Source organism: Pan paniscus, chromosome 17 (assembly GCF_029289425.2).
Source record: "Pan paniscus chromosome 17, NHGRI_mPanPan1-v2.0_pri, whole genome shotgun sequence".
Classification (NCBI taxonomy): Eukaryota; Metazoa; Chordata; class Mammalia; order Primates; family Hominidae; genus Pan; species Pan paniscus.
The window spans coordinates 41,927,601-41,940,424 of NC_073266.2; the positions used below are offsets into that span (position 1 = coordinate 41,927,601).

Sequence of the window (12,824 nt, forward strand, 5' to 3'; positions counted from 1 at the left end):
GAGCTCAGAGCAGAGCAAACACTGAAGAAAATGATGTCAAAAAATGGAGCAATCTGTCATGATCTGTGCTGCACAATTAAAGCAGTGTGCATTCTGTAAGAATTATGTAACACAGATGACACAGTATTTAGATAGCCAGAACTGGAAAACCATCTGGTTATGTTCTGCTTTACAACGATGATGTCTGTTTCTTGAATTGTGCTGTATGCCTTGGGATGGGTATCACAGAAAGAAAAGATGAAATGCTCTTGGTTGATATGTAGGAAGATCTTTTATCTACTTGAAAATGAACGCATTCTATGGTCAAAGCTTTTAAAGTCCAAAAAAGCAGAATCCTCAGTTCTTAAGAATCAAAATGTAAAGCAGCCAAGGACTGAATAAACTCACAAGTCACAGCTGCACACTGGTTAGTGTGCCATGAAACAAATGGGAAATGTATCCTGCAGACAAATGTGAGCCATTCTTGTCTCTCTCCTCCTGGGCCCTAAATCCCTGGGCTAGCACCCCATCTCCTCTGTGGTGTGTTCATCTTATCAGACTCTACACCATTGTCCTCTTGCTATGAGCACACAGGTTGAAATTAGCTCAGTGTTCCCCTCACTAGATGATTTTAATATTGAGTTAGTGCTTATTGACCAACAATGGAGTGCCTAGAAATCCTAGTTTCTTGGGGTCACGCAGCAATCACTAGAAATAATTTATGAACGAATCCAGAAAGATCGGTTCATGAGGCTGGGTGCGGTGGCTCATGTCTGTAATCTCAGCATTTTGAAAGGCCGAGGCAGGTGGATCACCCGACGTTGGGAGTTCAAGACCAGCCTGGCCAACATGGTGAAACCCCATCTCTACTAAAAATATAGAAATTAGCCAGGTGTGGTGGTGGGTGCCTGTAATCCCAGCTACCTAGGAGGCTGAGGCAGGAGAATCGCTTGAACCTGGGAGGTGGACGTTGCAGTGAGCTGAGATAGTGCCACTGCACTCCAGCCTGGGCAACAGAGTGAGACTCTGTCTCAAATAAACAAACAAAACAAAACAAAAAAAAGGAAAGATAGGTTCACAGTCAACAGTAAAGGTAGACTGATGATTAAAGTTCACTAAGGTGAGGCAGAGGGAATGGGGGTGTGAGGTTGAGCTGCATTCATTGTGAAGCTCTCCTTCCCTTCCAGGGAGGGCACCTCACGCCCAGCTCCACCACAGCACTGTTAACTGCCTGCCCCAGGGGAGTGTGTTCCTGAGGGCTCAGGTTCAGTTTCTGGGAGCAATGAATGGAACTATTACTTCCCAGCCTCCAGCTAAGTGCTTCCACAGTCCTTATTCACAACTGCGGGAGAGAACTTTACCTCCAGTTCAGAGATAGCGGGGTAGGTCAAAGAGAGAACACAAAGTTGATACAAGGCCAAATGATGGGACAGGACTTTAGGTGCTGGGACTTCCTGAGGGTGCTCTCCCTGGGAATCCCCCGGGAGTGAGGGCACCCAGAGAGGGACGGGAAGGAGCTGAGCAAGTGAGGTCTCGGGTGGAGTCTGCCTTGGCCTGCTGAGGGTGGAGGGCTGCGGAGAGGGTCTCTGGAACCCAAATCGGACTGAAAAGTTGTGCAACTTGGGCAAAGGAGTCAGGCTTTTGTGCCCCAGAATTAGCCATTATCAAAAGGGGATGGGGCACTCCCAAGGGGACACGTCACCTCCCAGGCTCATAGGTCAAGAAGCCATGAGTTAGAGAAGACCGCAGGTGAGAGCCCTCGCCAAGGGGCTCTGGGTGGGGCATCGATCGAGTCCACCAAGGCCTTGCTGCCAGGCAGTGGGGACACCTGATGTGAGCCCAGATGTGCTGACGTCACTATGCCCTCCCTGACCCTCTGCCCTCCCCAAGTCTCATTGTCCTGCTGTCTTCACCAATCCTGCCTCTCCCTGCCCGTGTCCCAGTAACAGACCCATCAATCCACGTTTGCTCAACAGCTTAGTGGGGAGACAAATAAATCTGTGCTAAATAAAGGGGCAAATTTTGTGGGAATTTAGGAGAAAGAGAAATTACTTCTAACTAGGAGTTGGGGGTGTGTGGGTCAGAAACCAGGGATGGCCTCACAGAAGAGTTGTTTTTGAAAGTTGAGCAGGTGAGGAAGGAATGGGCAAAAGAGAATTTCAGGCTGGGAAAAGGCACATGGGCAGGAGAGAGGGTGGCATATTTGGGAAACGATGAATAAACCTCGAGGCTTAGTTTCAGATATTTGGAAGTACCCCCTGGGAGATGGGCCTGCAGACATTGCCTGGGTCAGATCATGGAAACTTTCATCGTATTAAGGGATTAAAAGGTCATTCTTTTTTTTTTTTTTTTTTTGAGACAGAGTCTCGCTCTGTCGACCAGGTTGGAGTACAGTGGTACGATCTCGACTCGCTGCAAGCTCCACCTCTCAGGGTTCAAGCGATTCTCCTGCCTCAACCTTCTGAGTAGCTGGGATTACAGGTGCCCGCCACCATGCCTGGCTAATTTTTGTATTTTCAGTGGACATGGGGTTTCACCATGTTGGCCAGGCTGGTCTCGAACTCCTGACCTCAGGTAATCTGCCTGCTTCGGCCTCTCAAAGTGCTGGGATTGCAGATGCGAGCCTCCTCACCAGGCCTAAAAGGTCATTCTTTTAAAAAATATAATTTTATCCTTAAGCTTTTCTGTATTTTCAAATTCTCTGCAAGTTGAAAAAAAGAGAAATGTACATTTACATTATAACTGGGTGAAGGTAGATGGTTGACTCTCATAGGTGTTGGTGCAGAACGGTTAAGAAGGCTCCTTCTGTACCAGAAGTGAGGCCCAAGTAGGAGCTTATTCTGAGTCAGTGGAAATCGTGCAGACCTTCCAGAAGGGAATGATGTAATTGGAAAGCATTTTTGGATACTGCAAGGCAGTCGTTTGAAGAAAAAACTGGAGAGATGGGGGATGGAAGCCTGGGAGTCACATTTTTTCAAGCAAGACATCACAGAGGGTGAGGCCCAGTGACAGAGATGACAGATATTCAAAGATGGAATGAAAGAGGTTTGGTGACTGGATATAAGCAATGAAACAGGAAGAATTGAATTTGGGTCTGACATTTCCTGGATGCAAGATCAGGAGGATGTTGGCACCATGGCTTAGTGGGGAAACTGGGGACCGATTCTGGAGGTATACCAGCATGGTGAGTTTGGTTTTAGATGGGTTGTGTTTGACATAGGGCTAGCAATTCTAAGTGAAGATGTCTAAAGAAAGATAGAAGTGACTCAGCTCTGAAGTTCTGAAATGATCAGCCGTCAGTGCGGCATGAGGAAGACCTAGGAACAGACAGACTGGGGAGAAGACACAGAGCCAAGCAGGACCTGGCCTGCAGGCCAAACCCTGTGGAATCCCTACATTCAAGGACCAGGTTGAAGCGAAGCCATTGACAGGAACTGAGATGGAGTAGTGTTCTGGAAGTCAAGTGAGGAGGAGGATTGAAGAAGAGGTTGGTCAAAATTCTGTAAGTGAAGTATGGAGTGTGACTAGTATTGCCAGGTAAATTACAGAAAGCCCAGTTCAATTTTAATTTCAGATAAACAATGAAATTTTTTTTTAGTGTAAGTGGCATGCAATATTTGGGACATGCTTATGTTGAGGATACCCTAATATTGCATGGGACATACTTATGAATAAAATATTGACAAACAAAATAAAATAATGAATAAAAATGATTTATCTTAAAGTCAAATTTAACTGGGCATCCTGCATTTTTGTTTGTTGAATCTGACAATCCTAACTATGACTCAAATTTAAGGATGTCATCAGTGAACTCGGTAGAGTGTTCCAATGAGCTCGGTTCTCCTGGCCCCGTTTGTACTTATGAGCAAGATGACAGGAGCCTTACAACAGGGGCCTGACTCGATTACTAGTCAACTCCGAGTGCTGTTGCCAGTATGCCTGTCTACATTTCTTTCTCTATTTTGTTGCGTCTTTGCCCCCAATGCCATCATAGCCATTCTGAGTTCATGGCTTCGTTGGTCTTCCTTCTTGGTTTCTAGACCTCATTCAGCCCTGCACAGTCCTCTTTTGTTCCATGTTCCCTGTTCCAGGGGGGTTGCCCAGTGGAAACACCAGACTGCAAAGCTTTAAGAAGTCTGTATGAGATGAACAACTGGAAAAGGTTCTTCGTGAAGAATTTGTGCGGTGAAGAGCTGGAATAGCGGCTTGAGGGAGAGAAGCCAGGTGAGAAAACTCAGGATGTTTGTCTTTGGAGGGAAGAGATAAAGGAGAAAGGATGACGAAGCTGGTGGGGGCCTAGCACCTGAGAAGGGTGGAGGAAATGAGGAGAAAGTTTTGAAGGAGAAGGGATACCTCTTCCAGACAGCAGGAGAGGAGGCAGGGAGAGCAGGAAGATAAAGACACATTTTGATGGGGAAGAGATAGGTTTTTTTTTTTGAGACAGAGTCTTTCTCTGTTACCCAGGCTGGAGTGCAGTGACTTGATCTCGGCTCACTGCAAACTCTGCCTCCCAGGTTCAAGCGATTCTCCTGCCTCAGCCTCCCGAGTAGCTGGGATTACAGGCACCCACCACCACACCTGACTAATTTTGTATTTTTAGTAGAGACAGGGTTTCACCATGTTGGCCAGTCTGGTCTCGAACTCCTGACCCCAAGAGATCCGCCCTCCTTGGCCTTCAAAGTGCTGGGATTACAGGCCTGAGCCACTGTGCTCAACCGGGAAGAGAAAGATTTGAGGAGCCCAAGTGAATTGCTTTTCTCAGTGAAGAGGAAATCAGCATTATTGGCTGTGATATTGGGTTGGTGTGGAGTTGGGAGTTTGAAAAAGTGCACATATTTTTTATTCTTACTAGCTCCATTTCAGAGGTTGAATGTTTCCCCCTGATGTTTGTCTTCAACTTTGGGAAACTTCCTTACACATATAAAATGTATTAACCGTTAGGTACTCATACTTTATTGCCACCTGTGGGTGACTCCCCAGTGCACTTGATGTTGTCCCTTGACAGGAACCAATGAGCATATTTGCAAGTGGGAAGGATCTGTGTGACATTAGGGTCCCCAGTGTCCTCTCTGAACATTTCAGGGCATAATATGAGACCACTGAAAAATATCTGTTATTAAAGCAGACCTAGATTAAGTTCCTTGAAATGTGGTGGTGTCAGCTTATTTTCAAATCCAAAACGGGGCCAGGCGCAGTGGCTCACGCCTGTAATCCCAGCACTTTGGGAGGCCGAGGTGGGCAGATCACCTGAGCTCAGGAGTTTGAGAACAGCCTGGCCAACATGGTAAAACCCCGTATCTACAAAAAAATTCAAAAATTAGCTGGGCGAATTGGCTCATGTCTGAAGTCCCAGCTACTCAGGGGGCTGAGGTGGGAGGATCACTCGAGCTGGAGGAGGTTGTAGTGACACCAACATCGCACCGCTGCACTCCAGCCTTTTCTTTTTTTTTTAAAGGTTAAAATATAAGATTTTATGTTATATATATTTTACTACAATTTTTAAAAATACTGTAATATACCGAACCCATTGAACTGTACACTTTAAATGGGGGAATTGCATGGTTTGTGAATTATATCTCAATAAAGTTGTTGCTCATACCTTAGGGACACTTTTCCTTAACTCTGTATGCAGGCCACAGGCACCATGAAAAACCAGTTCAACTGGAAAAATAATCAAGTGTGAATGATTGGGGGAGGGAGGTAAATACAGCTGAAGACATTCAGACAATTAACTCGGAACCTCAACATGCTTAAGAGGCTGAAGGCCATGAGCTATGGCAGAGGGAGACTGCATAGTTCAGAATTGCATGAGCCCAGGAGCTGTGCACAGGGTTATTGTACTGGAAGGCTATTTATGCTGGCCTAAAGCTCTTCAGAGACAAGTCACCATGTGTAGCAAATTAAATAGGTTTTGATTTGAGGCTAAGGATGGCCACATTTTGGGTATCAACCTGACCTTTCGCTGGCCTGGAAAACAGCAATATGAATCTGAGTTGAATCAGATGGGTCATTCCATCCTGCTCCTCTGAGTGAGGGTGTGATTGGAACGGTGGGTGATTGATTTTTTTGAAATGTGCATTTGGAGTTCCAGGAGTGGCCATCCAGAGTGCCCACAATGTCACTGGACGAGACAAAACCATTCATCCATTCAGCAGCCGCACAAAGCAGCCTACACCAAGAAAACAACAATACATCCCCCAAACAGATCCAACAGCTGCTCATCAATCTGGTGCAAGCTGCAGGTTGCCTGACTAAATTACTGTCGAATAGGCAGATGAGCACAATTTGTCAGTCAGCATTGAGTTTAAATGAGCGGAGATGCTCATAAAGCCAGCAATGCAATTGTAATTAAGAATTATAGGCATCAAGTTTCAACGAACGCTTTCTTAAGGTAGCAGTGACCCATCTGTAAGGAGCATATGAGAAATCCAGAGCAGAATTAATCTCAGGGAATGGTCTACCCTCTACATTTTAAGCAATTCTTCATGTATGAAAGCGATGTGTAAATGATGGAGAATCTATGAGAGCTCAGGCTCTAGTTTTCCTATTTGCTTAAGAAAAAATTTATGCAGCCGGGCATGGTGGTTCACACCTGTAATCCCAGCACTTTGGGAGGCCAAGGCAGGCAGACTACTTGAGGTTAGGGGTTCGAGACCAGCCTGGCCAACATGGGGAAACCCTGTCTCTACTAACATACAAAAATTAGCTGGGCGTGGTGGTGCGTGCCTGTAGTCTCAGCCACTTGAGAGGCTAAGGTGGGAGGATCGCTTGAACCCAGGAGGCGGAGGCTGCAATAAGCCGAGATTGCTCCACTGCACTCCAGCCTGGGTGACAGAGTGAGACTCTGTCTCAAAAAAAATTATATCAGGCATATTAAAGAGTGAATAATAATAACAACAATAATAATAAAGTGAAGCGATGCTTCTGAACGCACCACCCAGATTAAGAAAAATAACATGTTGATTTTTTTTTTTTTTTAGATGGAGTCTCACTCTGTCGCCCAGGCTGGAGTACAGTGGTGTGATCCGGGCTGACTGCAAGCTCTGCCTCCCGAGTTCACACCGTTCTCCTGCCTCAGTCTCCCGAATAGCTGGGACTACAGGCTCCCACCACCACGCCCGGCTAATTTTTTGTACTTTTTTTTTGTTTTTTTTGTTTTTTTTTTTTTTTGAGACGGAGTCTCGCTCTGTCGCCCAGGCTGGAGTGCAGTGGCGCGATCTCGGCTCACTGCAAGCTCCGCCTCCCGGGTTCACGCCATTCTCCTGCCTCAGCCTCCCGAGTAGCTGGGACTACAGGCGCCCGCTACCACGCCCGGCTAATTTTTTGTATTTTTAGTAGAGACAGAGTTTCACCGTGTTAGCCAGGATGGCCTTGATCTCCTGACCTTGTGATCCACCTGCCTCGGTCTCACAAAGTGCTGGGATTACGGGCGTGAGCCACCGCACCCGGCCATGTTGATTTGTTTTAATGGTAGTTGCAATACTTGTGAGAGTGACATCCACCTGGATGCTGACTTGAATGGAATTTCATAACTGTTGGGTACTGACCACGAGTTGGTGTGGGGACATACAAAGTTGAACAAGACATAGGCTTGCCTCATAGTGTCTACAGCCTGGAAGAGGGAAGAAAGTGACAACACAAATAGTTCTGCATCTTATGAATTCATGGGAAGAGGAGAGGTGTCATAAGACAGGTATGCAGTGCTGCAGAGGTTTGGAGAGGTTGGATCAGGTTGGGGTGTGGAGGGCGGGGAGGGAAGGAGTTCAGAGAACCTTTCCTGAAGAAGGTAGCATCTGAGCAGACATCAAAGGTGAGCAGAAGCTGCGTAAGCTGAGAGAGGGTGGAAAAGAGGGCGTTTCCAGTGGAGGGACTTAGCACAAGCAAAGACAACAAACCCTCGGGCCTGTAAAGGAAACAATAAATTAATTTGTCTAGAATGTGACAGTAGTGGAATATGAGATTCAACGACTGTCCTAGCTCTTTTTGAAAATTTTGCTTTCTACATAGTTACTTAATAGCTCCAATCTAGAAACAACCCAAATGTTCATTAACAGAAGACTGGATAAACAAATTGTGGCATATCCAGACAATAGAATGCTACTGAACAATTAACAAAACTGTAGACACAACATCAACTAACCTAAAAATAAGTATGTGTCATGAATGAAACCAGAAAAAAGAATAAATACTTCATGATCTCATTTATAAGAAAATTCTGGATAAGGCACAAACTAAGCTACAGTTAATATGTAGTTTCCAGGGGATTCGTTATCAGTAGTGCAGAGAGAAGAGGATTATAACAGACATGAGGTAATGTGTTGGGTGATAGATATGTTCATTATCATAGCTATAGAGATGGTTTGAAATATATGTACATGAAAAATGTATCAAACTGTATACTTGCAACATGAGTTTTATTGCATGTCAATTATACTGCAATAAAGTGTTTAAAAAAGGGTTCTACATAAAAATACAAATCCACTTATTTTAGAAAACCAGAAGTTTTGGCAACCGTATGCTGATTCTGCCATCTCCGGCCTGATTCCTTGGGAGAGGTTAACCTTCCACAGTGGTGGCAAAAGTCAGCAGGCAATGAAGGCTATTTCCACCTGAGTCACCAGAAAGAATGGTTAGGTCATAAGCCACATGGCTGGACTCTATCTACCACCCTGTAATCTCCACTCTTTCACCTGTGCCAGCAATGGTTTAGAGATGAACAGACCATAAAGACTATGGAAATCCAATAATCTTTAATGCATTTGCTCTGTCAGTGACATTTGCCATAGGAGAGAGAGAGATTTGGAAGTTATAATTTGTACACCCTGATTCTGCACAGCCTTAGTCTCTGACAATGTGTGAATGCATATTTGGAAGGGACACATTCTCCCAGTTTACTGCAATATCCTCACTCCCTATTAATTACACCCAGTGATTAGGCCCACAATGCCTTTTAAACTTTCCCAGCAAGCCTTGTACAGCAATCCAAATCAGGCCAAAAGTAGGAGGAGAGCTATTTTCTTCCTGCCTGCTTTCCCTCTGAGCATACAAATTTGGAGGCCCCATAACAACTGCTCCCCTCTTCATGCTGGCAGAGCCTAATTATTTCTCAACTTATCCCTAAACAAAGAATAGATCACCAAAATACTTCAGACGAAACATAGAGCAGACAGGTCCTGGGCTGGGAATCCAGGAGACCGATGCAACAAATGCAACAAAGAGCATTAAGAGACTAGCAATGTCCATGAAGAAGGGAACCTAATGAGTAAGCTGCCACAGCTCAAGTCCTCCTGGCCAAAGCCAGGTCATGTCCCTCTATAACCAGCCAGTGAGAAGGGAATGAGGTCCCTAAACGGGTTCGGGGGATTCATAATTCTCTCTGGGGACTGGAGAGAGAGCCTGGAGGTCTCACTTTCTTGAGCACATCGGGGTGACTGATGGACCCTGCCGGGTGGTCAAGGTGAGATGGCTTCTGGCACAGGTATTGGATTGACATAATCCTTGCAAAGGGCCTAGACAGTTAAGGAAGTGCACCCTACCTCCTGAAAGCTCCCTCCATACCTGGCACTAAAAGGTATTATCACCAGTTCAGATATTTTGATATATATGGTTCGCTTCTGTCTGATGACTCCCTGCAAAAAGGCTACCCTCCAAGCTACCCTCTAGGGTGAGTCATTAGACAGAACAAGGAGATAACACATCCCCTGCTCTCCTAAGGAAATTCTCTCAGTGTGAATTTTCTTGTGCTGAATGAACAAAGATTTTTTGTTTTTTTTTTGTTGTTTTTTTTGGTTTGTTTTTAGACAGTCTCAGTCTGTCACCCAGGCTGGAGTGCAGTGGCACGATCTTGGCTTACTGCAACCTCCGCCTCTGGGGTTCAGGTGATTCTTGTGCCTCAGCCTCCCGAGTAGCTGGGATTACAGGCACCTGCCACCACGCCCAGCTAATTTTTTTTTTTTTTTGTATTTTTTGTAGAGATGGGGTTTTGCCATGTTGGTCAGGCTGGTCTTGAACTCCTGACCTCAAGTGATCCTCCCGCCTTGGCCTCCCAGAGTGCTGGGATTACAGACATGAGCCACTGCGCCTGGCCTGAATGAGTAAAGGTTTTGCTAAAAAATTTCCCACACTGCCTCAGCATAAAGCCTTACTTCAGTGTCAACATTTTGGTGCTGAACAAGGCACTCCTTGGCTGAAACCTTCCCACGTTCTATGCATTCATAAGGCTTTTGCAGGGTGAACTTTCTGGTGCTGAGCAAGGTTAGAGGAACAGCCAAAGGCTCTCTCACATTGTCCCCACTCATAAAACCTTTCTGTGTTGTGAACTTTCTGGTGCCCTGCAAGGTGAACATTTCTGCTGTAGGATTTCCCACACCTGCTGTACACATAAGGGCTTGCTCCAGAGTGAAGTCTCTGGTGGTGAACAAGGCTGGAGCTCTGGCTAAAGGATTTCCCGTATTCTTTGCACTCATAAGGACTTTCTCCAGTATGGGTTCTTTGATGTTGACCAAGTCCATATTTGGAGCTCAAAGATTTCTTACGCAATGTAAATTAGTATAACCACTATGGAGAACAGTTTGGAGATTCCTCAAAAAACTAAAAATAGAGCTACCATATGACCCATCAATCTGACTTCAGTTATATACCCCAAAGAAAAGAAATCAGTACATTGAAGAGATATCTGCCCTCCCATCTTTGTTGCAGCACTATTCACAATAGCCGAGATTTGGAAGCAACCCAAATGTCCATCAACAGACAAATGGATAAAGAAAATGTGGTGCATATATGCAATAGAGTAGTATTCAGCCATAAAAAAGAATGAGATCTTGTCATTTGCAACAACATGGATGGAACTGGAGGTCCTTAAGGTTAAGTGAAATAATCAAGGCACAGAAAGAAAACATTGCATGTTCTCATCTATTTGTGAGAACTAAAAATTAAAACAATTGAACTCATGGAGATAGAGAATAGAAGGATGGTTACCAGAGGCTGGGAAGGGTAGTGAGGGCGAGTGGGGGGGAAGTGGGGTGTTTAATGTGTCCAAAAAATGGTCAGAAACAATGAATAAAGTCTAATATATGACAGCAAAAGAGTGTGACTATAGTCAATAATAATCGAATGGTACATTTAAAAATAACTAAAAGTGTATAATTGGATTGTTTGTAACATAAAGGATAAATGCTTGAGGTGATGGATACCCCATTTACCCTGATGTGATTATTACACATTGTATGCCTGTATCAAAGTATCCATATACCCCATGAATAAATGTATATACCTACTATGCACCTACAAAAATTAAAATAATAAAAAAAAGGATTCCCCATATTTGCTACACTCATATGGCTTTTCTCCAGTGTGAACTTTTGTGTTGAACAAAGTAAGCTTTTCTGCTGTAGGTCTTCCTGCACTGGCTGTGCTCAAGGCCCTTCTCCCATGTGAGCTTACCTGTGCTGAATGAGATTGGAACTTCTTGTGCAGGTTTTCTCACATTCAGTGCACACATAAGGCTTTTCTCCAGTGTGAATTATCTGGTGCTGACCAGGAGTGTCTTTAGGACTGAATGCTTCTCCATAGTCCATGCATTTGAAATGTCCTTGTTGAGTATGAAACATGTCCCCATACATGGCACTCCTGCATGGCTTCTCATTGTGAATTGCTTGGTGCTGGAAGAGGCCAGAGCTGACCAGGTAGCCTTTTCCAACCTTGCTGCATGGAAATGGCATCTCTTGAGTGTGAACTCTGTGGCTCTTCAACAAGATGGCCCTGCCCTTGTTTTTTTCAGAAAGGTCTCTCTCCACTGTGCCCCTTCTGGGGCTGATGAAGATTTGCACTGAAATTAAAGCTTCTCCCTCATGGTCCACACATGTACAGTTTCTGTGTAGGGTGTGTTCCACGGTGCTCAGCTGGCTGTAGCATGTCTTTTGGGACCCAGCCACCCACATCACAATGGAGGGCCTTCTGAGTGGAAGCACCTGCCTTAGGATACCTGACCTGACTTGCTTAGAAGTTATCTCCTCAACCTCTATTCCATGCCCACACTCCTCTGCAAATGGTTTTAGCTAGTCTTTGGATGTTGGTGACATTAGGTGTCTCCAGTCTCAGGAAAAACAAACTGCAACAGAGGCACTGGTGTCAGGGATGTTTAAGGGTATGTATACCTCACATAACACATTAAATGCAGGCCAACGGTGAAGAGCAATGCCCAGATGGGGTCATGCCTGTACCGTCAGGCACCCAGGACTCCTGGACCTGCTCCACTTAGGCAACTCCGTGGGATCTGAAAGATGCAAGTCTTGGGGGGGAAAGACAGTGCTGGAGAATAGCCATCCCCTGCCCAGGGCAACCCTGCAAGGCCACAATTACAAAGTTCTCGTGCATCACATGGCAGTACAGGAGTCTCTGAGCCTCATCGAGGAGTCTCCACTCCTCCTCCTCCTCCTTCACCCCCACAATCTGTTCTCCACTCTGAATTCTGGGAGGTTCTGTTATGTTAATAAATGAGTTAGATCACTTCCCTCATCTTTGGATTTGGGGCTTCCCAAATCCAAAGCCCCACAACTCAGAATAGAGGCCCAAATGCTCACCTTGCAGTTCCGGCCTGAGTCCTGCCTCACTACCCTCCTGTTCCACAAGACAGAAAGGAGATTGTAGTCTAGGAACACTCCCAGCTGTCTCACCCCCAAGCATTTGCAGACACTGGTTCCTGCTCCAGGGACAACCTTTGACCCCATGGTGCTCTGGTTGCCAGAAATATGAACTGAGCACAATAAGCCTTAGACTGGGAGGTCACTCTCTATATTAGTTTGTTCTCACACTGCTAATAAAGACATACCTGAGACTGGATAATT

The 12,824-nt window shown here is 45.3% G+C and overlaps 1 long non-coding RNA gene across 3 annotated transcripts; it reads left to right on the plus strand.

The window, feature by feature from the left end:
* Positions 1 to 755: 755 nt before the first annotated feature.
* On the plus strand, positions 756 to 11,502 carry LOC117976832 (uncharacterized). 3 transcript variants are annotated; one of them, XR_008621857.2, is made up of 4 exons: positions 756 to 3,481; positions 4,071 to 4,203; positions 6,960 to 7,672; positions 8,471 to 11,502. It is a non-coding gene; the product is annotated as an uncharacterized LOC117976832 (long non-coding RNA). The 3 variants fall into 3 exon arrangements; XR_004667604.3 differs by having other exon boundaries at positions 6,960 to 11,501; XR_004667605.3 differs by having other exon boundaries at positions 757 to 3,466; positions 6,960 to 11,501.
* The last annotated feature ends 1,322 nt before the right edge of the window (positions 11,503 to 12,824 follow it).